The sequence below is a fragment of the Thermobia domestica genome, chromosome 6, assembly GCF_964235325.1.
Source record: "Thermobia domestica chromosome 6, izTheDome1.hap1.1, whole genome shotgun sequence".
Taxonomy (NCBI): domain Eukaryota; kingdom Metazoa; phylum Arthropoda; class Insecta; order Zygentoma; family Lepismatidae; genus Thermobia; species Thermobia domestica.
The window spans coordinates 273,577,317-273,601,657 of NC_137459.1; the positions used below are offsets into that span (position 1 = coordinate 273,577,317).

Consider the following 24,341-nt stretch of genomic DNA (forward strand, 5'->3'; position numbering starts at 1 on the left):
TTTAACTTTTATTGTAGACTCCATATATTAAAATGCTAAGTTTATGTGTTTGTCTCCAATCTTTTCGACAATGAGATCTCGAAAACTACAAGTGCTAGAAACGTGCCGTTTTCGCTGGTCTATTCCAAATTTTGTGTAGATTGTCCAGTTCTAATTGAATATTGAAAAAAGCATGGCAGTTATTTCTTTATTACATTGTTTAGGAGTACACTGGAAGTGTTTAATTTTTTTTATATATATAACTAAAGCATCATATCCTAGAGTTAGTCTATACCTTCGAACACAAAAATTGCGTGCAGGGGTTATATAACTCCCAGGCGTTTGTTTCATGAGCAAATGATGATGAAGAACGAAGGATAACAATTTCTCCAGTCATAAGATGAATTTTTACTGTTTGAAGTTTTGCCCAATGAACACCATACATCACTGATATTATTAATTAATTGTGCATGTAATGTATTTGCTTACTACACACTGCATGCAAGAAGAAAGTAAACTCTGGTCATACATAAATTAGAAACTCCAATCGAAAGTAGGCTCAGGTCTCGCAAACGATGCAAGATTTTTGAAAAATAGTTGAAAAAATCTCCTCTTGCCGATTTTTATCAAACGTCTTTCTCTTGTGTCTTTAAAGGGACATTTACAGATGTTGTAAGGAATGATAAGGAGATTCATGCTCATGTGTGAATGATGCGTTGTGTAGAAAGAGCATGTTCAGCGAGTCCATATATTAAAATGCTAGGTTTACATGTTTGTGGTCAATCCTTTCGACAACGAGCTCTCAAAAATCACAAGTGCTAGAAACGTGCAGTTTTCACTGGCCTATTCAAAGTTTTGTGTAGATTGTCCAGTTTCCATTCAGATTTTTTAAAAAAAGTCTTTATTTTTCTATTACACGTTTTAGGCGTCGTTTTGACCCTATTACTTTAATATTGCCATTAGGACATTACTTAAAAAAAAAAAAAGTTGGTTGGCAAGGTTGGCAACCAGTAGAGGAGCTACGTATAGCGGGTTGACATTTCAGGCGCTTTGCTTTAATCTGAATGACAAAACCTATTGCAAACTGACAAATTCAAAGGCATGTGCACCCACAATGAGGTGTACTCTGATATGGAATTATAAGAAAGAAAAAAATGCATTTGGTGTCATCTGTTATCCAAGTTTGCACAAACTCACTTCAACATCCTATATATTAAAATACTACATTTATGTTTGTCTATAACAATTTGCTCCTTTTGAGGGTCTTCCTGTTCTTCATTTGTGTTCGTAAAAACTTGCACAGATATAGTGAGAAGGAAATTCACGCTCATATTAGAACTGAGCGCTGTGTGAGTAGCGCAGGTTCAGCTAGTTATTATTGAAACATTTATTTGTGAAATATGAAAGAATCAACTGAGTAGTTTGGGCAAAAGTGTTCATCCCGAAGAATAAACTACTTATTGTATATTTTTCTAGGACAAATGAGTTACAAGATAATATCACGTTATTAATGAAATATGAAGACAATCGTTAGATCCGTTTTTGAGAACTGAAATCTTAATTTTCACCTTTCAGTAAATTACCCTTATTTTTGGGAGTAAAATAAAATTCAAAAAAACGCCCCAAGGAAATCTTATGAAAACTTAGTTTAGTTTCGATACGTTGAACAGTATGCCTCCTAGGCGAGTGTACATAGAACGAACAGACGTACATGCAGAAATTAGGTTGTTGACATGATGCGGCTATGAAATGTGTACATGCGTTGAAATTTTGAATTAGATTTTTTTCACGATCACTATACTTCTTTCCTATCGTCACTCGAAAGTAAAATAATAATAATAATAATAATAATAATAATAATAATAATGAAGTAATGTCTAATTTGGGAGTACGAACATTTGAAAGTTGTTACATGACTATTGGAAATCCTCAGGAAAAAATCACTGTATTCTAACAAAATCGATTCTTTTGCCGAAATTATCACAAGATCAGTTTTTAAAAACCATGGGGAGGGTTAATATTTGACACTCAACTCCAAGCATGCATGCTGTACGATGTTCGGAAAGTTATTATACAATATAACTTCTTTACACCCGGGGCTTGGATTCAATTAAGTTTAAATCCAAGTAGTGGCATGATTATGAACCCTCAAAAAGTATGCGCAATATTCCATGAGAATTTAATATTTTTACGAAATACATCTTGGATCATATATTTTAATCGTAGGGGAAGGGAGAGTAATCAGGATGATTGATGTCTTAAAGAAACTATAATGTATGCAATATTTTTGTTATAATTGAATTATTTCTGTGTGATTTATATTGGAAAATTGTGTTATGAATATGTTCACATACAACATAGAATTGATTTTTACACCATTTTACCATTTTGTTCTTGAATTATAATTCCCCAAAGACCAAGGTAATTTTTGCAAGTTGGAGGTAAAACAAACACAGAATTTCATTAAAATCGGGTAAGTTTTACAACGGTTATTGTGGAATAAATAGACGGACAGACGCGCACACAAATGCCCGTCGAGTTGAATGGTAGAAGCTTCGCTATGCTTGCTTTGATAAATACTATAAGTATACGAGAAACGAAGCTAGCTAACTTTCTATCAGTACTTAGTTTTTGTATCCGTTTAAAATACGCTGTTAATTGTATGTATGATTGTGGGTATGTACCAAATGATTTTACAAATGAATTGAGAAATTCAGGTTCGAAAAGTAGATTGATCAGTGTTAGGAAACGTCAGTGGTTTTCCACTTCCTGAATAGCTTGTACTCTTTGTGCTGAGTATTTAAATTAGATAATTCTGTATGGCCTAAACTGGATATTTGATTGCGCAATGCAAATTCGTTGTTACTTTTTTTCCTGTAATATTTGTGCCTCACATCAGATTTTAAAGAATAGCTTTAAAGTCTAAATTCAATAGAAGACCCAAAGCCTGTTTCATCGCCGCTATTCCAAACTAAGTAATGTGTAGGTATGTAAAGTGTTATAGAAAGAGTATGCTCAGCCCGTACATCTGTTCGTAGATATTAGGCCTGAAACGGTAAGAGAAATGTTACGTGTATAGTATCCACTGTCCTAAGAGTAGGTTCAGTCTGAACCCTTATCTCTCTATTCAAACCGAAAGCTGTTGTAGAAATTAGCATTTCCAGTTTTAGCAGTGATTGCCACAGAGCAAAACTAATAGATAACGAGAAGCGTTTTGTATTTTATCTTCTAATATATAAAATTGAAAGTGACTGTGTGACTTCATAACTCTTGAATCACCCGATCGATCTTGATCAAATTTTCAATATACCTGAGATTTGGGCCTGAGATGTTTATCATTCCATCTTGATTCAGCTTAGGGGAGGAGGAGATATTTAAAAATGATCGAAAGTGCCTGAAATTAGTGTCGAGTCCATAATTTTCGCGGTCGTTGAGATGAATGGTAACACTTCCGATGCTGTTTAAATTTCAGCCTTGTATTCAGGGGGGAAATATATAAAAAATGATGGATAATAACTGATGTTCGTGTCAAATCTATAGTTTTCGGGGTTGCTGAGATGAACAGTGACACTTTCCATGCAGTTTAAATCCAAATTCAGCCCCTTATGTCTAAAATGAAACGTACTCTCCTTGTTCGAAGAACAGGTATTCTGCTAGTATTTTGTGTAATATATGAATTCAGGAAGCCAATAATGATTACTTTTCTGCTTTTACTCTTCTATTGAAGAATATCACTTCAACTTCAACTTCAACTTCAACTTCAACATTAATCTTAGGGCAAAAATGGTAATAGATAGGGAGGATTAATATATATGAACGTATGGACCCACGAGTAGATTTTATCCCAGTCCTTATCTTACCAATCAAAACAGAGAGTAGTTGAAATCTACCACCACTTTGGATTTTAATATTGATATCTCTAATGCAAGAATGATAATAGCTAGCGATTTTTTTTATGGATGCATGTCGGAAGAATAGGAATGTTACCCTTATTTCTATATCAACCGTAAGAAATATATAAATATTGAATCCTGTTAGTTCGTTCACAATGTAAAACGAACCCCATTCATGTGTGTAGTTCCATGTTTTAAATTACTAAGACTATGTGGTATCCCAATCTCACACCCACATTAAAAATAGCCGGGAGTACGCATATCTAATTGGTTTAGGTAGGTGAGAGATTTGACAGTCGGTAATCGTGATAAGGTGGCTTGGATACGAGTAAACTGATGGAATATATATGTACATGTAGATTGATGTTTAGAAGTATCGGGACATCCATACCATAAATCGAATTGTGTATAAGATAGATTCATCTTTATACATCCACACAATAAAGTTCAACACCCTCAAGTTTAAGAACCTTGGCCTGGAGAGTGAACAGGAAAAAAAAAATGTTGATATATGGCATGACTTAAAATTAATTCTAATTGTGGGAAATTCATTGTCTACTCGTGAGACTCGAAACAAGCGCAACATTAAAGTTAGAAATCTTGATGAGAAGCTTCCAGTGCATACAAAACTAAAAAGTAGCTCTATTCTTGTTCTGTTTTAAACCACTCACGATATTTTAAATATGGAAGATAATACTATAACCATACAGATTACTTAGTACTATTCATTGCAGATCGCGACGTATCGATTCCACACGCAACACACAAGCGACATTATTATTATTATTATTATTATTATTATTATTATTACAGTATTATTGTAAGTTGTACTGACAGCATACAATTATATCCGTGGAGCAGTACGAGGCTTTATGCGTCACAGTTAACTCTCAATCAAATTGTCAATTATACCGTGAATATTGTATTTGACTTATATATAATCAGTCGAACCTTCATTTTACGGGACAGGACGTTTGGGCGCCGTCATTTGGGCGCGGACGTTTTGGCGCTGCCGTTTGGGCGCCGGACGTTTGGGCGCAAAGCCGTTTAGGCGCCAGACGTTTGGGCGCGAGGTACATAGTAAAAATCACAATTTACGAAATATAAAGTAAGCTAGGCACTGAAAACTAAGCGCCAATCAAGATATATACATTTCTTACACTTCTATCTTTATCTCACCTCATTTATCTGTATATTTTCTATCTCTATCTTATTTATTCATCTAAATTAAATAGTTTAATGCGTTTGTGGCATTTGTTGCCTAACCTCGTCATGGATTGATTTTTCGCTTGTTCACGATTCTTGTACTTCTGATCTAATTTTTGTATTATATAAGAAAGCTAGGAAATAAAGGAATCAGACGAACTGTTAATTTTCTTAATGTTAATTAAAACACATTGATTTAATTTTTGTATTTTTTTAAAGAAAGTTAATAATTACATATTTATGACAATTAAAATTTGTTTTCTTTCGTATTACGTTTGCCAAACTCTTCTCTTCCTTAAGTCCAATAAAGAACTACCAATAAAAGATTGCAGCGTAGTCGCTAACACTCTCGCCTTCGGTGCGATGGGTCCCGGGTTCGATTCCCGGCGGGGGCACTCGGTCGAAAAAGTGTAACACGCTCTTTCAGGCCAGCCACCCTGAATGAGGTTTTCCTGGGTTTTCTTAATTCACACCAGGCAAATGCCGGGGTGGTACCTAATTTATAGGTCCAGGCCGCTTCCTTCCTTCCCCAATCCTTTCTTCCTTCCCTTTCCCCGGATAGTGTGCTCCCTCAAACGTGACGGGCTAAATGGCCTTAGATGCCGAGAACCCAGAAATCTAAAAATCCTATATCCTAATCGAGTTGAGGGAAAGATATTTTGCATACATGGTGTCTAAGACATATTTTGCATACAGGATGTCTAACACATTGAGTTTAGGAACTGTAGTATGCCGTATTTCTGGTATCACTTTTTTTTATTAACATTCCAATATAAAAATCAAAACTTAACACACATTTTTTTCGTCCCATTGTAAGCATTTAATCTGCATTAAAAAAGTGGCGAAAGAAAAAAACAACTATTTCAAAGTGAAAAATAATAGTTAAGTGTACATATATTGGTCATTTAGCCACTAGAAATGTGTTTGACATTCACACTTATTGCGTAACTACAGCAGAAGGCCTGCTTTAAGTTTTTTAATGGAATAAGCTCACTATGTATGTAATGCAGTCAATCATATGTAGTCTGGTCGACTTACATTTGGCTTGAAAAGTTATCAAATAAAAAGCACACTTAACTTTCGTTGAAACTTAAATTTACAAAATTTAATTGTTAATTCAGTTTTTATAATTTTGAAATTCCAGTATTTCTAGTATGTAAAACAAAATCCAGTATAATTCAAGGACTTCCACTACAGTAGACACCTTGTGATATCTTGATTCGAACTTAGTATTCAGCGCCTAACATAACGACTTTTTAACTCGCGCCCAAACGTCTGGCGCCCAAATGGCTTCGCGCCCAAACGTCCAGTGCCCAAACGGCGGGGCCCAAACGTCCGCGCCCAAACGGCGGCGCCCAAACGTCACGTACCGTCATTTTAAGCCACTAAAACCACGCAAAATAGGTAGACATGGCTGGATAACGCACTAACCTAACGAGGTGCCCTAGAATAATCTCTGCAACTTAATAGATTAAGACATGGATGTATTGTGGGTGCCCGTGTACGTGTTCTGCAGTGTGTCGAGAGAAACCAGAAGTATGAGCCTGTAAACCTATAAATGTTCTTCCAACTTAACAATTTCTAATATTTTATTTTTATATTTAGAATAATCGCTGGACACAGTTTTGTCTACTAATTAATATGAGAAACGAAGGTTTTCACGGCAAACCAATAAACAGGAAAACATCTTTATGAAAAAGTTTTCTAGAAATTCATGATACTAGACTTATCCAGAGGGTAGAAGAATCGTCCACACTCCCCAACCGCACAGCCACCAGCTCTGCAAAAGCTTGGTAAGAGAGAAAACTAAAGAATCTTTCGTCCCGTCCCCCAAGAGTCGTCCTGGATCCGCTCCTGTATAATACATTTTTTTTTTTTTTTTGGTCACGACATTGCAAGAATACTTAAATTTGAACAATTCTAAATGTAGCGATCTAATGATGTCGAGGCGTTCATTCTTGATTAATACGCACCAAATTGACTTACGATAAATATATCGAAAAAATATCACTCCTTGAGATCAAAGTAGTTGCTACGTATACATAGCACTATTAAAAAGGTTATAATTATATATTTGCAGCGGTCTGTTGAATTTGTTTAACGCATTGGTATGGTAAACCTACTCGTCGCAAAACCATGAAGTGAATCAATAAATAAACTACTTTGTCAGCAGAAGTTCTCACGGAACTAACATACTTGCAGTACCCCATGTGAGATATCAAAGCAGAAGTAAAACAACGTTAAAATGACAACTTATCATAAACAAGCCATTTCCAACTAAATGTTCTGTGATGTCACAGTTTGCTGCTTCTCTTCTTAATAAATTACACTGAGAGGAGAAAGAGCAGGCTGGAAATCTGTCTTTGATTATAATATAATAGTGACAGGAAAACACGGACATTGATAGCACTGTCCGCGGTTTTGCAGGCATATTACATGACAACGGACACAATACCTGTTTATTCTCTTACCTCACTTCTCTTCGTTTGCTTAACACTTTCGCTCGTAGGCTTAAATAGCAAATTCCAGCTTCCTGTCAATCTAGTGCATTTTAAGATGTGTATCAGGTAGTGGGGAACACAGGTAGACATGCGAAATACTTGGCAGAGAAATCTTCAAACATTCTGTTTTAAGATGAACAACAACATTTATTAGTATAGTTGCGAGGAATCACTAATATCTTACCGAGCTGGACTCAGACGTTGTCCGTTTACTGCATATTACTCTAGAGTTCTGCTCGGATTTATGATCAGTAGAGTCCGGATTTTTATGTAATATCAACCCCCTAAATACGTACATAAAAATGTAACAAAAATCGCTTAAAATGTAAGAAATATGTAATATTATATAATAATATGTAATACTACATGTTACATATTTATGAAAACGTAATATTAACACGCGTATGAGTATGCAATATTTAAACGAATTATGAAAATAAAAAGGAAAACTTACTACACTTATCCTACTTAATTCAAGTCTCCCAATGAAGTGAAATGCTTGAACAGCTGAGACAGCCATACGTCACTGGCGTGAGAGATTGAAGGATAATAAAAAGCCGACGCAAATGGAGGAAGATGTGAATCGGCTAGAGAGAAACAGGAAAGCCCCGAGAAAAGCAATGCATACGGCATTTGTACGTCAGAAATCTCATGTGGTGTGGTCCCGTTTCAAATCTAGAACCTTTTACACTAAATGCGCATCCGTCACCACGGCTCAATCTTGAAATGAAATATACGCAATATACAAATTTAAATACTAAAAGCAACTTAAGACAAAATGTATTGTTTTATATATATTTTATACAGGGAAAAGCAGTCCTATATCTTTTAAACAATACCAGCTGAACTAAGATTGAAGAACATTTCCACTATTTAACATTTTAAATTTGAAATAAAATACTTACAAAAGATGTGCCTGCAGTTCAACTGTGTGTCCAAATGATCAGAAGTAAAATTTTATCTGCGATCGGATAAAACATTCTTGTATGCAGAGAATGATCCTCCACATCACATGAGGTAACAGGAGCGTATTTCAACAGGGGGATGTAGTTGGGGGAAATATCTTCAGGGGGTTCTTGTTTCACCACTGAGAATCTCACACTGCCAATAAGCTGTCGTAACCCGGATTTCTTTACACACTGCATTTAGTTTCTTTCGAACTTTTTTCTCCTAAATCTCCACACACACCTTGCAGCAGTCTCTTTGCATCCTCTATGATTTCCATAGATTCCGGAAGAGACCGTCCAACAGTCTCTAAGTTTTTAATGCTTGTAGGTAGCCAACCAAAATTGCTGTCTATGCATGCGATATCACACGCTACTTTTGAGCCATTAAACAGTTTCTGAGCAATGCCAACTGACACAACAGACTCCGATGGAAACGAATGAACAACAGGCTTAATTTTTTGAAAATGTTCATTGTAGAAATCTACTGCCTGTATCAAAGTGCCCCATCACGTTAGCACAGGCTCCGGAGGAAGTGGCACGTCTGGGAGTTGATCTCTGTAAACTTGAACACGTTGTGGCGCCTTAAACATTTTTTTTTCGTGAAAGAAACTAGTTGATTTACTTCACAAAAGTTCTCTCTCAGCTCTTCAGCACCAAGCTGAAGAGCATGGGCCATACAGGTGAAATGAATTAAATGAGGGTAAAAAACTGTAAGTGCTCTAGCCGCTTTTAACATGTACGCTGCACTGTCTGTATAGAGAACAAGGACTTTTTCTTCCTGAACTCCTCCCGGCCACAACGCTTTAAGACTATCGTTTATAAAGCGAGCAATCGTGGAATGATTCGTGCGTTCCAGCAATTTACTCGCAATAAGATAGGATTTAGATGGAGCATCTTCACTTAACTTTCCAATCACTAAATTTGCTACATAACGTCCCAGAACGTCTGTTGTTTCGTCCACAGAAATCCAAATATATGAACTACCTATTTCTGCTCTAATGATATCTATAGGTTCCCTATAACAAACTTCGAGATAACACTTTCGAAGAGTGGATTCGTCAGGAATTCGACGCCCGCAGTACTTCTCCAGAAAAGCACGATATTTTGGCACTTGAACTTTGTTCCAAGGAATGTTTGCTGCTATCATTACTTGGTACAAGTCTTTGAAAAACTCTCACTGAAGTATCTTGATGCATTTGTGTCAAGAGTACTTGTTCTTTGCAGTTCGCAAATTTTTATTTCTTGCATGGAGTGCACTTCGTACATGTTGTTCTGAGATTTCATTGAACATCTTTTTTACACACACACTTGCCACAAGACCACTTTACCGTCCGTAGTAAACGCATCATCGATAGTTACCCACGACCGCAATTTCTCAGATAAAGTTGAGGCAACCGGAGCCATTTCTAACTTCGACGGTCAATAGAGAACACGTGCTTTCTGCAACTGCAATACTCGAGCACTATCCTCCTGTCATGCAGTTAAACAAGCGAAATTCTTTGAAAGCTTAGGTTACCTGTTATGATATTGCCATTGTCGCTTCTTGCAACGAACTCTTCCAGTAAGTACCTGGAAGCACACTAGCATACAGTTTTAACTTTAATTGCAGGATTTCCTTTCATCTTTTTTCCAGTCCGACCTCCGATAACAATCAAATAGACTTAATTTTAGGAATTTCCTGGCCAATCGCTTGTCAGGCACGTGATCTGTCTTCCTCCAGAATTGAGAATAAAGGGCGCTGCTAATGTACCCCGGAGGGAGGATTTTTACTTGTTTCTTCTTATATTTTTGTTATCGGTGAAAATTCTGCGAAACATCGTTTGACAAATAAAAAGATAAATATTTCTCTTTCGGTAAAGAAACGAAAAGATAGGAATGACAAAATTGAATCTAGATGCAAGCGTTGCACAGTTGGAGAGAGTTTTTTTTTAATTTTAAATTAAAATTTCAGTAAACGCAAAATTTTGAGACAGTTTTGTGTAAAAATGTGTAGAAACCATAGATATATGTACTATTGGTCAAAATATGTAAAAAATATGTAATATGAAACGAGTTAAAGTATCCTACAGGTGTGAATCACAAACGTTTAAGGATTTGACGAACCTACATATGAAGAAAAAAAATACGTAATTACATACAAATCCGGACATTAATGATCAGGTGTGCTAACGTACTTCTCAAAACGTTTTGTCTGATTGTGAAAGCGCTGTTCTACGCCATACATAGCAAAGTTGAAAATGACTGATAACTAATATTTTAATAGTTTTTACCTCTGGAGAGAGGATGTAGGATTGTTTCTTACATTTGATGCACATTTTCGAAAGTTCGTTTGACTAACATTTCGGTAATTGGATTAATAACTTGATTTAATATTTGTTTTGAACGCTACATACATTTATTATATAGTTAGGTTTTCCTTCAGTAAATATGAAAAAGAACGTCCAGGTTGTGGGTCTTATTACATTTAAATTATTTGCGGAATTTCTTCGTCTGTAGTGACTTGCAGGTATTTACTTTGTGATTTTTCACACCCATAATACAAAAGACTATTACGTTAGAATTATGCGCACAAATATACTCCTATTCCCATGATTTTGCCAAAACAACCTCTCATAAAATGCACAATTCGTGCTAAAATGTCCCCTCGCAAACAGCAAATTATATTAGTTTGAGTGGCAAAACTTCCCTTTCCAGAAGATAAGCACAAGTTCGTTAGAAGAAGAGAAAATGCCGCACCCCTAACTTGATAAAATATATTCCTAAATTCTTATATTTTATATCCCACTTTAAACAATAGGTTCCGTACCATATAGCGTGGCTGATTGAAAGGGACATCAATATTAAATCAACCGATCAATCAATGAGTAGTCGAGAATTATAAAATAAATATTACATACGAAGGAAAAACAAATTCAAATAAATTAAGCTATCATCTCAGCTCTGTAATGTATGCATCATAAATGATTCCTTTCTAGCTAACCATTCTTACCCTTCACCGACTCGGAACAATTTCAAAAAATGAACTTCGTAATCGAATATGATTTATAAAGACAAGTGTGCAAATCAACGTTGAATATTCTATAGAATCGAAATTTCTACGCCGTCAAAATACTTTCCTTTACAAATTCACTACAATTACAATTCAATAAATACATCTGATCACTTACTAAATTTTCAGTTGCTGAAGGGTATCACCCAGGTGCATGGAAGAAATGAAATGAAAATTTCACATATTGAACATCCCACACTAACCGTACATCGGAGTGGCTTCGTAGACAATCCTGTCGTACATCGTGCTCTTGTGACCACTTGCCAGAAGAAATTATGGATCAGTGGAGCTTCGCAATGTATCTTACACAAAATTCGCCAATAGACATGATTTTCGCGAAGACAGTGTGGGGTGGGATGTTCAGCATGAAGTAGCCAGACGAAGAATTTATTGGAAGGAGGCAGTAGTTCTTCCGGTAGTAAAGTTGGCGGAAATCATAGTGATTGGTATGGCAACTTTGACGTTAGTCCCAGGCATGGTCAAAAATGACTTGAACGGCTAGGATTCTGCGGGGTGGAAGGCAACGGAGAACTACCACTCTACATGTTAACTAGTTTATAGACACCAAAATGAGCATATGTACAGTGGTCTTTTTCAAGTCAATTTAGTTGCGGAGACAAAATATTCGTTCATTCAGACCTCGAGAAGGGGGATGTCTTGAGGGGGGGATTATTAGACGAGTAACAGTGTCAGGAATATCGCTGCAATGAAATGTAGGCTACGTACCATGTTACATGAAGGGAAATCAACAATTCTTGTAAGGAAAAATGAAACAATGGTATAGGCTTAACAGGAGTTTATGAAGTTAGGTGGGGAGGTAATGCGGGATTGAGAAGGAAAAGATTTAGAATGTTTGAGAAGAGCTGTCTTAATAATGTGGGAATAATTCTGAGTAAGCATATAACAGAGAAGGTAGTGAAAGTAGAATTTATTGATGACAGAGTTGTCTTAAGGATCTAGTAGGGATACAGACATACCCACATACTGCCCTTCGCAGGCAGTTGAAGTAGTGGAGGAAAGTTGAGAAAATGGAAGAAATTACACATGCACCCCTCTTCATCTTGTTTATAATTATAATGGGAAATTTCATTGCAGTTATTGTAGGACAGAAAGGTAATGTACGCAAATGTGATTTAGGCGAAAGAAATGAAAGGAGACGGACTGATAAATTTCAGTAGACGGAATTCTCTAGTAATTGAAAAGACTTCGTTTAACCAGCGCAAAAGATGGTATACATGGAAATCTTTAATTAGATGACCGAAGAAATCTAATATACTGTTATTATTCAGGATAGGTATCGAGATAGCTTGAAGAACGCGAATACTCTTCCCGGGACCGGTCAAACTAATATTCAACTGAAAAAATGTAGCCAGAAAAAAAGTAGGCAACAACAATTTGAATATTAAAAAATGAGGAAATAAGAAATATTTCAGAGTAGTACTCAAATGAGGAAAGGATAGATGCAGGTAGTGACAGGATGTAGCAGCTTACTTTGCTTGAAGAAGGCTGCAGAAGTAGTAATAGGTTACTGCGAACAGAAAAACGCCTAAAAACCATGGGCTACAGAACATATATTGCAGAAAATAAAGGGGAGGAGGAAGGAGGCGGATCCAGGACGGACTTCTGGCGGGGGGGGGGGTTGTAGTACTGCTACTTAGAGCTACTTTTAAGAGCTCCAAACACTGGGATGGATTTTATTTATATATAAAATAAGAGAAAAATCCTCTTCTGGGGGGGGCAATCGCCCCGATCGCCCTTTCCCCGGATCCGCCCCTGGAAGGAGAACATAGAAAGAAGTTAATACAGAAGAGGGCAAATATGTAAAGTAAGGTAAAGAACGAGTTAGGAAGCGAAACACACAAATCAAGGAAAGGTTTTTACAAAAGAAAATGTGAGGACAGAAGAATTAGAAAAAGTGGAAAAATAGGAATTTAAAGCGAAATTATGGAATTGGGGGAGGAAATAATGATATTATGATAGCAGTAGAAAATGAGAATAGAAATGTAGTAAGCGAGGGGAGTGAAGTCTTAGGAAGACAGAAAAAATATGTTAAGGATTTGCATGAGTGTAGGAATAGACCAAATGGCCTAGACGTTGAAGTAGAAATTTAAGTACATGAAGATGAAGAGTTTGAAAGAAAACTAACTCAGAGAAATGTGTGGACTACAAAACTTAATTTCATATCGCATGCAGCAAAAACTGCATTGATTGCTTCGAATACTGAACGGAAGTTTGTATGGGAGAACAAATTAAGTTAAGAACAGTTTGAATTTAGGAGAGGTAAGGTTACAAAAGATGTAATAGGCTTATTAAAAGGTAAATCTGTGAAAGGAATATAGAAAAAGGGAAAAGAGTTGTATTCGACCAGTGAACTGGGAATTGTTGGTATTTTTAAAGAAGGTTGGGTTGGAATGGAAAGATCGACGATTCATAAGAAACTTATATATGAACCAACAAGTGAATGTTAGAATAAGGGAAGAAATCACAGGAAAGAGTGCAATTGGAAAGGGAGTTCGACAGGGATGATCTCCCACGTCGACGTTATTTAATATCTATCTAAAAGAGAGTGAAGGAGACCCTGTATAATAATATTTCGGTAAGAGGTAGAATGACTACATGAATACGGTTTGCAAATCATATGGGGCTTATTTCGAAATCTGAAAAAAAAAAGTGATAGACTGTGATGAGTATGAGATGAAAATAAACTTGGCAATATTGATACCACATGAAATAAGTTTTAAACACACCACTTCACTTGCACTCCCAGTCCAAATAAACTGTTATTCTTGTCAGATAATACCTAGGTAGTATATTTTAAGTGATGACATGAAGTGCTATCGTGAAATGAAAGCAACGGCAAAAGAGGCATTTAAGAAAAGCGTGTTTTGTGGGTCCTTGAATACAGTGATAGGAAAAACACTCAAAATGTTTCATGTGGAGTGTCCATGTTAGTTACTCGTTGGGGCAGAAACATGGAGACCACGCAAAAGTGATTAAAGGACAGGGATGATTTGAAATGTGGGCATGAAAAAGAAAGGGTAGGATTAGCTGGTCGAACGTAAACCGAATAAGAAAGTGTTATAATAGTGTGGGAGGAAAGAATAATTTTAGATGTAATTGAAAAGAGGAAGAGAAACTGGTTGGGACATTGACTGAGAAATATTTATGTTGAAGAACGTGCTAGAAGATACTGTGATAGGGAAAAGAAGGGGTGAAAGAAGCTACATTTAATGGATGATATTAAAACAAAAATCGTACGTGAAGACTACGAGGTTAGCAGAAGACCTATGGAAGCTCCTCAGTGTGACAAATGACCTGCCAATAATGGTAGAGTACCTATATGATTAAACACCTTAGGGGTTTTCCCATATTTTTGTCATCATGGCATCTAATAGCACAGGCAGTATTGTCATCTAACTGTACATACTTTGTATTTTATTTTTTTCTTTTTACATTGAAATGCAATGCGGCCCGCATCTGTGATATATCAGAATGCCCTACACTTTCCTTTGGGATTGGAATATTTGAACAGCTCAGGTGTTGTATATGTTTTAAACACTGACTAATTCTATACCTTTTTGTACAAATAATGCTTGTGATATGGTGTACAGAATGATTAATGAATTTAAAAAATCAGCATTGGAACATTTAGCACGTGTAAAAGCAGACAAAAAATAAATTTAGGAACATAAACGGTAAGAATCTTATCTATTAATTTGTTACGTATTTTCACAATATTAACTTAACAGTAATCACTAATACAAAATCAAAATTAATAAGTGCAATAGAAACACATCTTGCCTGCCTCTTATACAGCTTTAGTAACTGCAGTAAAATAAATAGCTTTAGGTTGTATAAAAGTAAACAAATCTTGAGCTGATTGACGGATGTACTGAATATGATAAACAACCGTATTCAGTGTACCCTGCCATACATATAAAAGTCTAATACGCATATACATGTACTGATGAAGCAAAATAGAAATGAGCAAGCGTCGAGAAACGTACCAAACTACTGTAAATGATAAAAAAAAAATCCTGTGCTGAGCAAGGAAGAGACACGGCGTTTTGACACTTCAGAGAAAAAAATGAAATCTTTGAGTTTTACGTCCCACGATTATGCCGGTTAGGCTAAAGTAGACGGTGATGATGAGTAATAAATGAAATGGTGGAATGAAGAAAGTGGGAGGAAACGGGAGAACCCCGAGAAAACCCACGCACACGGTGTTTGCCCACCACAAAGTTCACTTGGCGGAGGCTAGGATCGAACCCGGGACCCCTAGCACCAGAGGTGAACGCTCTACCACTGAGCCACCCCAGCCCCTGGCACTTCAGAGAGTGTAATTGTCAAGAGAGTACTGCTGTTCGCAAGGGTGCATTTTGTCATGAAGTACACATTATGCGAGGACGTTTTGGCATGAGTCTTTCAGACACGTCATCTGTTTTATTGTGTTTTACTTTTTTTAACGTATGTTACGCGTTGTGAACTTTTTCATCCCTCAAGGACCTGGTTTCTTGAGTATAGAAAGTCCGAATGTCTTTTATCGGACCTCAAGCCATGAAGACACTGTATGTGCGATATTTATAAAAACAGTTCTCAACTTCCATTCAAGTTTTGTATTTCCATTTATCTTTTAGAACCACATAAAAACAAAACTTTCCGCTTTCTTCTGCTCCACTGCTTCAACGATGCTTACCACACAGGATAAATGGATTACTGTATAACCTGTCTTCGGCAGAACACTCAAACAAATTACATTGTCACTAGAGTCGCAAACGAGTTGCGCAATTCCAAAATATCTAGTCCACTTTACACCACTTTGTTTGTTGTATCTTAATTTTTACACCTGAAAATAAGCAAAATAAGTGAATAAAAATTGTGAAATGCCAAACGAACGCATTAAATGGGATAAATCATCTGAAATTAGTTGTTCACATATTATATATATATAAAAAAAAAATCCAAAAAGTGAACAAGAGAAGATTTGGAATTGGATGACGCAAATATTGTGTGAAGAATCGTGAGGATTGTTGTAAGCGCTCAATACTTCATTGCCACCGCCTCTGTGCCTGAAAAACTGAAACACTTTTTAAAAAAGTAATATGTTCATTGTGAGGGAAGAAGAAATGTCTGCTTGTTTGTGAGTTCACAGTCTTAGGCCATAGTATTTTAAGTATGTATAAGTACATACCGAGTAGTGCACTATATGAACATTTTAATGCATTCACACACACACACACACACAATACATTATATAATGTTTCATTTTACCATACGTATAACATCCAGTTTAATAATTTGTTCAATTATTTACTTACGGTCAGTGTACAACAGACAACACTATCCGTAGTTTTTTTTTTCCTCGTGATTGAGTATCCCAACGTTGACCAGACTAAATAATAGACCAAAGTAAAGTAGTCAGCGCTAGAGCGCTTACCTCTGGTGCGACAGTTCCCTAATTCGATCCTAGACTCGAATATAATATTTTTTTTAAGATGTTTCATTATCTCGATAACCATATGAGTATTTAATCGTGCAAGATTTTTCGCCCTTTCCGTGTGAGTAGTTAATTCTGCCATTCAAGGAGTGAAGCCACTCCATTGTTCTGTCAATTCTTGGTAACTGAATCATCTTACCCTTCCTGTTGGTCAGTATCAGCCATGAGTATTATTAGTATTCTTAATCCCTCTGCAACCATCTAGGAAGTCTACAACTTAGAAGCACGTGAAAACGAATTGCTCATGACATAAACCATAGAGAAATGAATTTTCATTATTAAGGACAATTTTTTCTTCCAAATGAGAGTTGAATATGTGAATAACAACTGTCAGAGTACTAGACACAATAACGTACAATATATGTAAATATTTTAAATCCAAAGTGAATATTTGAACCACAGAGCAATTACCGTAGAGGGAGAGAACTGTTTCATATAAAGTAATTTGCAAGGTTGAGACCTTTTTTACTGGAGGCGTAAAATACATAAATAGTCAGTTATGCTGAGTGGATTAGAAGTTACCATGTATTGCAAAAGTTACTCATGTTTTTATCAATTTCTCTTCACTTCTAGGAGCGGTCACACGGTATACAACATAGAAGAATCAATAGTGATTAAGTTCGAAAAACGTAACACTGTAAGTAAGGGAAATGAAAAATTCGTGTTCTGTCTTCGTCATGCCAATGTTCTAGTGCTTGTCCATTAACGTGTGCGTCCCATTGACAACTATTGCTTTTTAATATTCGTAATTCGTTTAACGTTCGTAATTGTTTTGACGTATTGTTTGCTCAAAACTGTTTCGTATGTCCTTTACTAAATAACTTAATAAAATAGGTGATTGACTTAGCATATACAATAAATAGATATTTGAAATAAAATATCGGATGATTATATACACGATGGCTTTTCCATCTGTTTCAGTTGTTTCCACTTTCATGTATACGTATCATACTTTGAGTGTGAATACGACTTTCGAAAGAGCATAGGGTGCTCAGTTTTGTAGTTTTGTCATTTTGTTTAATAACTTTCTTTTTATAGTATATGTATTGGCGTAATGTTGTCTATTTCCTTACTATTATTCTGCCATTTTTTTTTTTAAATTAACATTAGCAGAAATACCCGTTCTTCGCACGGCAAGAATGTTTATTCAAAATTTATGAAAGTAAAGAAATACGTGAAAAATATAATGACTAAGAGTGATTTCACCATTGCCCCTGACTGCAAAAATCCGATAAACATACTCGCTTTCTTTTATAGATGCAGGGTGTTTTTTTAACTTGAGAATGCAAAATATGTGGAGAATTTATATTTGGACGAAAACAATATTTTTTAAAAAAAATGCAGGAGGAAATTCGTCTGTGTTAAAATTAGATCCCAGAAGCGGAGCAACTTTCGAATATAATATAATCTATGTATAGTCTATTGTCAGCAGATAACTAGTGGCTCATTCGTGAAATGTTAATTCTCTGATGTTAGACCTACCTATTAATTTTCCTAGAGTGATTTTAGAGGGAAACGTAAATGTAATCTAAATAAATTTTCGATCCATTTTGATGCCCGAAATACTGATTTCTTCCTTGAAGTCTTTCTTAAACTCTATCTATATAGGACAAACGTATTGACAAACACAAAGAAATGACACTCTCGACTAATTTAATTCAGTCTACATAATTCTCATTAAAAGAACGCCCAATATACGTATATAAATAAGCGAAAATAAATAGTGCAGAGTACGAAAGGAAATAGTTTAGTTTTATGTCTCACGATTATGCATAAAGACTAACGAAAACGGTGATGAGAAGAAATGGTGGAATGAACAAAGTAGAAGGAAACAGGAGAACTCAGAGGTAAGCAACGCACACTGTGTTCGAGCAATAAAGCCCACTTGGCTCGAACTGGAATCAAACCAGGGATTCCACGCACTAGATGTTAGCGCGCTCTTCCACTGAGCCACCATTTTTTCTCAAGAAATAGTGCAGATCATGGAAGAGTGATTTCACGAAATTGACAGGATAGGCATCAACTCTTCTTCTGTAAATATAGCAATAAGTTGACTCCTGATAGATTTATTCTAAGTCCCATAATTTCATTATCGAATGATAACTATAGAATTAGCTACTAACATACAGTACTGAGAGTTCCATTTCAGATAGTAATTTAAGCTTGGCTGGGCTTATACAATGTTTGTCATAATTGTATTCACATTTCCTTAGTTCTAAATCATTATTTATTTATACTTATCACGATTCCACTATCCCATAATGAATTCTATGACAAAACCTTGACCAAATGATTTAGTAATGTTTCCTTTAGTGAAGGTAGACATAAATGTTTTTCCTTTTCAAATCCTGGGTTTTCAGCCAGTCTTTAATGTAGATATGCATTATGCTGTTAAATCCTTTCACTCTTGTTCCGACAGAGATATCGCTTAGATTAGTCGGAAATACCATCATCTCCGGTGAAGGCTGCTTGAGCACATTTTTTTCTCTGAAAAAAAAAAAAAAACTGACAGGACTGCATTGCTGAATTTTTAAAATTTTATATTTACTACAAATGAAATGTCACAAGATGAATGCGAATATAGTGCCATAAACAATTCTTTTGAATTGCATTTATTACGATTATTAGATTCAGAATATATTTAACCACTCTGTAATTACATTCTCTTTCTCTTTTAAGCGGTGTCAGGGTGCCTACGCGTCGAGAATTTCGGGAAAAGCTGGAATTATGCATGAATTTTTAAGGCCTTGAAAAAACCCTGAGAAATACGTCAATTTATCTATAGATACTTGATTTTTTAAAAAGAATAATTTAAGTTACAAATTTGAGACTTCTTTAATATTTTAGAATATTTTACAGACACTGCATTTCTGGTTAAGGTAAATTCCCTTGTTACAAGACAATTAGGTACGAGAGCAAATATTTAGAATAGTCTCCTATGTTCGACGCAGAAAATTCATGATGTCAGAAAGAGCATCAAAGGGTTACCAGTCAAACGTGAAAGAGATGTTTATAGTGCAAGGTGCCGATTTTGCCCTCAAGCTATTATTTCTGTTGCCAGTATGGGACACCAAACATTAATTAGCCATATGCAAGGGAAGAAACACACAGAAAAAGAAGAAAGCATGTGATTCGTCCAACCTTCACACATTTATAAGAAGACCGCAAACACCAAGTTCAGCTTCATCAGGAGTGAAAAGAAGAGAAGTTAACACTGTTTTGTGTTCAGCTTCCTCGTTAGGTATGAAAAGCTCACAAACTAGCATAGTTTCGTGTTCAGCTTCTTGGTCAGGCGTTGTCTGTGATAAATCTAACAGCAATAGCAATAATATTAGATCTGATCTTCACTCAAGTGCCTTCAAGAAGTATCTGTCAGTGATGTTACTATTGCGGAAATTAAATGGTGTTTGCAAATAATTGACACACACAAATTCTTCCGTTCTGCAGAGAAAAATGTACAATTATTTCCCTACTTATTCCCAGACAGTTAAATAGCAGCAAAAAATGCAATTGAGCCGTACTAAGATAGGTACGTCATTTTATTGGGACATAGCACCACATTTTAACAGGGAACTTCTTAATACAATACATAGTGTGCGTGCGGTAACAGTCCATTTGTTATTGGGTTTTATGAGTCACTTAACAAAGTGTCTTAGAAAAATCAAATGGACGTCAATGTCAGATTTTGTGACGCTACTAAGGGAGAAGTTTCTACTCGTTACCTGACTTATGCTTTCCTCGGGCGAAGTAGAGCCTCAGATCTCCTAGGAGCATTCATGGACTGCGTGCAAATTTTTGATGTCAAAAATATACAGGTTTCTATCGATGGACCCACGGCGAATTTGAAGTTCCTTCAGAAATTTAATACATTTCTGAAATCAGAAGAATATGACTTGTTTTTTAAACTTAGGCGGTTCTGGCTTGTATACATTAAATAATGCTTTTAAAGTTGGTATGCTCACAGTAGGTTAGGATATTGCAAAGTTTTTGCATTCTTTGTACAATTTATTCAAGAATGTTCCCGCAAGGAGAACTATATATACTGAATTAAGAAGTTCCGATATCTTCTCATATAAATATTGCCCTGTCCGTTGGTTATTAAATGGAAAAGTAGAACAGCGAGTTCTTGATATACTTCCCCGCCTCAGAGAATTTGTGAAGCAGGTACTATCTTTGAAAGATGGTAGCATTGTCTTGCAGCAGTTATGAAGCAGTAAAACACTGTCTTGAAGACACAATGTTAAACCCCAAACTAGCTTTCTTCAAACTCATAGCTAATAACATTAAACAATATCTCAGATTTTCAGTGACAGACATTTAGCTCCTTTCCTATACTAGAGCTGCACATGAGTGTGTGCAGTTATGCAAAAATTTGTGAAACCAGGAGACGTTGAAAATTTTAAGATTGATGTAGAAAAAGAAGAAAACTTGGCAAATGTTGATGCAGGATTTGCCACAAAAAGGAAATGTCGGGAAAATGTTTAGGGTAGAGAACTAGCCAGGTTCTACAGGAATTGTCGAAGAATATTGCAGAAAACGGTCATAAATAGAGTTTGGATTTTTATGTAATATCAACCCCCTAAATATGTACATAAAAATGTAACAAAAATCGCTTAAAATGTAAGAAATATGTAATATTATATAAGAATATGTAATATTACATGTTACATATTTATGAAAACGTAATATTAACACGCGTATGAGTATGCAATATTTAAACGAATTATGAAAATAAAAAGGATAATCTACTACACTTTTATCCTGCTTAATGCAAGTCCCTCAATGAAGTGAAATGCTTGAACAGCTAAAACAGCCATACGTGACTGACGTTACTGATCGCAGGATAACAAAAATCAGACGCGAATGAAGGAAGATGTGAATTGGCTAGACAGAAACAGGAAAGCCCCGAGAAAAGTAATGCATACGGCATTTGTACGTCAGAAATCTCATGTGGTGTGGTCCTGTTTCAAATCTAGAACCTTTTACACTAAATGCGCATCCGTCACCACGGCCCAATCTTGAAATATACGCAATATACAAATTTAAATACTAAAAGCAACTTGAGACAAAATGTATTGTTTTATATATATTTTATTCAGGGAAAAGCAGTCCTATATCTTTTAAACAATACCAGCTGAACTAAGATTGAAGAACATTTCCACTATTGAACATTTTTAATTTGAAATAAAGTACTTACAAAAGATGTGCCTGCAGTTCAACTGTGTGTCCAAATGATCAGAAGTAAAATTTTATCTGCGATCGGATAAAACATTCTTGTATGCAGAGAATGATCCTCCACATCACATGAGGTAACAGGAGCGTATTTCAACAGGGGGATGTAGTTGGGGGAAATATCTTCAGTGGGGTTCTTGTTTCACCACTGAGAATCTCACACTGCCAATAGGCTGTCGTGACCCGGGTTTCTTTCCAGCACTGCATTTAGTTTCTTTCGAACTTTTTCTCCTACATCTCCACACACACTTTGCAGCAGTCTATTTGCATCCTCTATGACTTCCATAGATTTCGGAAGAGGCCGCCCAACAGTTTCTAGCTTTTTAATGCTTGTAGGTAGCCAACCAAAATTGCTGTCTAATGTATGCGATATTACACGCTACTTTCGAGTCATTAAACAGTTTCTGAGCAATGCCAACTGACACAGCAGACTCCGATGGAAATGAATGAACAACAGGCTTAATTTTTTGAAAATGTTCATTGTAGAAATCTACTGCCTGTATCCAAGTGCCCCATCGTGTTAGCACAGGCTCCGGAGGAAGTGGCACGTCTGGGAGTTGATCTCTGTAAACTTGAACACGTTGTGGCGCCTTAACAAACATTTTTTTTTTTTTTTTCGTGGAAGAAACTAGTTGATTTACTTCACAAAAGTTCTCTCTCACCTCTTCAGCAACACGCTGAAGAGCATGGGCCATACAGGTGAAATGAATTAAGTGAGGGTAAAAAAAAACTGTAAGTGCTCTAACCGCTTTTAACATGTACGCTGCACTGTCTGTATAGAGAACAAGGACTTTTTCTTCCTGAACTCCTCCCGGCCACAACGCTTTAAGACCATCGCTTACAAAGCGAGCAATCATGGAATGATTCGTGCGTTCCAGCAATTTACTCGCAATAAGATAGGATTTAGATGGAGCATCTTCACTTAACTTTCCAATCACTAAATTTGCTACATAACGTCCCAAAACGTCTGTTGTTTCGTCCACAGAAATCCAAATATATGAACTACCTATTTCTGCTCTAATGATATCTATAGGTTCCCTATAACAAACTTCGAGATAATACTTTCGAAGAGTGGATTCGTCAGGAATTCGACACCTGCAGTACTTCTCCAGAAAAGCACGATATTTTGGCACTTGAACTTTGTTCCAAGGAATGTTTGCTGCTATCATTACTTGGTACAAGCCTTTGAAAAACTCACTCACTGAAGTATCACGATGCATTTGTCAAGAGTACTTGTTTTTTTGCAGTTCGCAAATTTTTATTTCTTGCAAATTTTTATTTCTTGCACTTCGTATATGTTGTTCTGAGATTTCATTGAACTTTTTTTAATGATCATCATACACTTGCCACAAGACCGCTTTACCGTCCGTAGTAAACGCATCATCGATAGTTACCCACGACCGCATTTTCGCGGATAAAGTTGAGGCAACCGGAGCCATTTCTAACCGACGGTCAATAGAGAACACGTGCGTTTTGCAACTGCAATACTAGAGTACTGTCCTCCTATCATTCAGTTGAACAAGCGAAGTTCTTTGAAAGCTTAGGTTACCTGCTATGATATTGCCATTGTCGCCAGCTTCTTGGAACGAACTCTTCCAGTAAATTCCTGGAAGCACACTAGCGTACAGTCTTAACTTTAATTGCAGGATTTGCTTTCATCTTTTTTTCGGTCCGGCCTCCGATAACAATCTAATAGAATTCATTTTAGGAATTTCCTGGCCAGTCGCCTGAGTTGAGAATAAAGGGCGCTGCTAATGTACCCCGGAGGGAGAATTTTTACTTATTTCTTCTTATATTTCTTTTGTTACCGGCGAAAATTCTGCGAAACATGGTTTGACAAATAATAATAAGATATTTCTCTTTCGGTAAAGAAACTAAAGGATAGACATGACACAATTGAATCTAGATGCAAGCCTTGCACAGTTGGAGAGTTTTTTATTATTTTAAATTAAAATTTCAGTTAACGCAAAATTTTAAGACAGTTTTATGTAAAAAAAAAAAATGTAAAACAATAGAAATATGTAATATTGGTCAAAA

General features: G+C 36.0%; 2 protein-coding genes across 8 annotated transcripts in view; one reads left to right on the forward strand and one right to left on the reverse strand.

The window, feature by feature from the left end:
- The window catches only part of LOC145688499 (protein GVQW3-like), a 480,426-nt gene that overhangs the window by 333,573 nt on the left and 122,512 nt on the right, over window positions 1-24,341 (reverse strand). The window lies entirely within an intron of this gene.
- Window positions 1-24,341, forward strand: part of LOC145688497 (epidermal growth factor receptor kinase substrate 8-like) — a 379,489-nt gene that overhangs the window by 59,812 nt on the left and 295,336 nt on the right. The window contains exon 2 of one of the 4 annotated variants that reach the window (XM_081762831.1): window positions 17,646-17,709. The exons of the other annotated variants lie outside the window; for them this stretch is intronic. The gene's annotated coding sequence lies outside the window, so the exon portion shown is untranslated. The remainder of the gene's footprint in view (window positions 1-17,645; window positions 17,710-24,341) is intronic. 4 annotated transcript variants of the gene reach the window in all.